We start from the raw sequence: 3,281 nt of genomic DNA, 5'->3' as shown, positions 1-3,281 counted from the left end.
AAGTGATGATTATTGTATGATGTGTACATGTTTTAGAGTCTTAGTGTTGTTGATTGTAATGTTTCTTTTCATATAACCTATTAAAGTGTGCATTTCTCATGTGTTTATATCTTATTCATAAATAATTCTGCTTTAAAAGTTAGGTTTAATGTTATTAATGTATTTATGTGATTTGTATCTGTGTTTGTATCGAAGTTGTACCTGATATGGTACTTGATACCAATACCTTGACCCTTGTTTAGGACAATACATTTAGAAAAGACTAGATTTGCTTCTTACACAATTGTCTTCATGCCATCCTCACAACTTTTTGCAATTGTGCATTGGAAACATCTTCATACTTGTATATTTTTATTCATCAAAAGATATTCTCAATGCACAACTACAAAGGGCTATGAGGACTATCTTGTGAGGACCAAATCCAAATTCCATTTAAGGCACCGATAAAAATTTGTGAGGGGGAGCAAACGATAAATTTCCTTATATGGTATGCAATTTAAAAATTTCGTCATAAATAATAAGAGAAGAAAAACCAATATGTTTGATTGGCAAATTTGCTTCTTTACCAATACTAATTGAGTGGCATGTGTATAAGAAGAACATAATTGAAGGGAAAATAAGTGGACCAAAGTAATGGTAGTCCTGACATGGGACCAAGGCAAGTATCACATTATTTATATATACTATTATTAAAAGTGTGAATGAGAGTGTGGAAGTTTTGTTTGACTAAAATACCCCAATTTTTGAATTTAATCCTTATCGAATTGTAAGGACATAAATGTAATTTGAACAATCACTTTTCTCCCCGTTTAAATTCCTCTCATTAACTATTATTTTAAGGTATTAACTTCCATTAACATTCATTGAATCCTATTTTTGACTAGAAAACCCTTATTTTTTAATATGGTTACCATTTAATTGTGATGACACAAAATGTAATTTGAACTACTACATTTTTCCTCACTCAATTCTTTCTCATTAAGTTTTTTATTTAGGGTATTAACTTCATTTTATCATTGAATCCTATATTAATTAATCATACTAAAGAAAAAATAAGTATGACAACGAATAATTATTTTTAGTGATGGTAGAAATAAAATACAAATTTAAAACCAACGTTGAAACAAAGTTGTTTTCCTATTTGGTGGTGAGTCAATAATCAAGCTTTTTGGGTCAAATGTGTGAACCCTTGGTGTCATAATTAAACAATAATAAAAATAAAAAAGAATAATTATTTTTAATAATGATAGAAATAAAATGCAAATTTAAAACCAACCCAATAATAGAATTATTTTCATATTTGGTGGTGAGTCAACAATTCCACCTTATTGGGTCAAATGTGTGAATCCTTGATGTCATACTTAAATAATAATAAAAATTAAAAAAGATAACACAAACAAAAGTATAAAAAGACAAAAAGAAATTGTGAAAAACATATGGGGCACATCCCTAATATCATATATTCATCGTATTAAACAAAAATGAGTGTGACAAATAAGAATCATTTTTTTAGACATAGAAATATAAACATTATCAAAATTTGCCACATGCATACTTACTAATATAATAAATAGGGGCAAATCGTTGGGGGTGGGGGGGGGGAGACTGAGAGGAGACTTGATATTGCGATTTGAAGTTGAGGGCTTGTAGACAACAAATAAAAAGGAGGACTGAATGGATGAAACATTAGCAACCACTACTTGAGAAGAAGATGTTTTGCTCTCATAGACTACTATAATAGGTTGAAATGTAATTTCAACTCAGATGGTCATCCTTTATGAGGGGTTGATATGTATTTGTATACTTTATCTATTTTATATTTCTATACAAAGTGGATACTTGTTTTGGGTTCTCTTAATGTCATAAGAGTTAAATCCAAATGCCATATATCACATATATAGTTAATATTTGCACACATGCAAGTGCATATGTGCTATTACACTAGTTGTATATATGGATAAGTGCTGATTGTAAATCATAACATGTGTACAGATCAGGATTTGGACAGCCGTAAACCATATTATCATTGTCATCATCAATAACAACAACAACAATAACAATGTGAGAGGAGTAGTAGAAACAACAATTACTAGTTTACTACTACAACAAATACAATAAACTTGATATATTAGCCATGTGGCATTAAAATGATCTCATTTTATTTTATTCAATAAGGGCATTCCATCCCAAACTCATAACTTCCCAACCCTGATATAGATGGGATTCGATTCCAAGTCTCCGCCACAACCAACCCTTATCAAGCCAATTGGCATCTTGCAAAACCGACTCATTAGTTGGGATCTATTCCTCACACCAACCTCACAAAACTGTCTCTCATACTTTGTATTGTTACTCATGGTGAGATGCTCTGGGATGGAGCTACGAGGTGGGTGTATAGTGGGGTCTAAATGTTGGCACAGATTTAACTTGCACACTAGCACCAATTCGGTCCCGTCATGATAAGAAAATGTGCAGAACCAGTTCAGTTGGGAATGGGGTCTAAATGTCTAATTGGCGTTTGACCTGATAAGATGCGATTATAATTGACTGTAATGCTTTTTAGCCTTTAATTTGACGATAAATCTACTTATTTATTATATTGACAAAATTGGATATCATAATATAATAATATTACAAATAGGTTACGTCAAAATGTATTTTTGTAATATACCTACAAGAGACATCTTATAGATAGATAATTGTATACAATGGATTTGGAACAACCAAAATCGGTCCCAATCTTCGGATCAGCCCGACCCATTAACAGTCTTACCTACAACTTATCTTTTCAATTCAATTTGGCTAATGGAAAAAACTCTTCAATCGTCAGATTGGAATCTACTCAGGAACATTATCCCATCTCATACGAGAGATCCGGTATTCATCACTCTAACTAAAGGTCTCATGGGGCCAACCAGACTTCTTCCCTAGACGACCCCTCACATTTGGGCCAGACAAGGGACAAAAGCCAATAAATTGAAACTTTGCCACGTGGCGCGCAAGAAAACTTCTGGGTACCTGAACGAATAGATAGACATCCAACATCCATTATAACCTGGCGCCACGTGAAGGTCTTCTGGGGTCGAAAAAGAATTCTGGGCCGGAGTTCAGGAGCTGGACGTCCGACGGCTAAATCCACCCAAAATCAAAAGCTTAAAGCAGCACTTAAGCAAACACGATTAAAAACCAGCCAATGGACATTAGACGCTGGGTTAGGCCAAAGGTTTGGATTAACCAGAGTTAAGTCGAGGGTATAAATGGGTGGGAGGTGAGCTTTCGTA

This window comes from Nelumbo lutea, chromosome 1, assembly GCF_056320005.1.
Source record: "Nelumbo lutea isolate HS-2025 chromosome 1, American lotus-T2T, whole genome shotgun sequence".
Lineage (NCBI taxonomy): Eukaryota > Viridiplantae > Streptophyta > Magnoliopsida > Proteales > Nelumbonaceae > Nelumbo > Nelumbo lutea.
Note: the sequence above shows the minus strand (reverse complement) of the source record.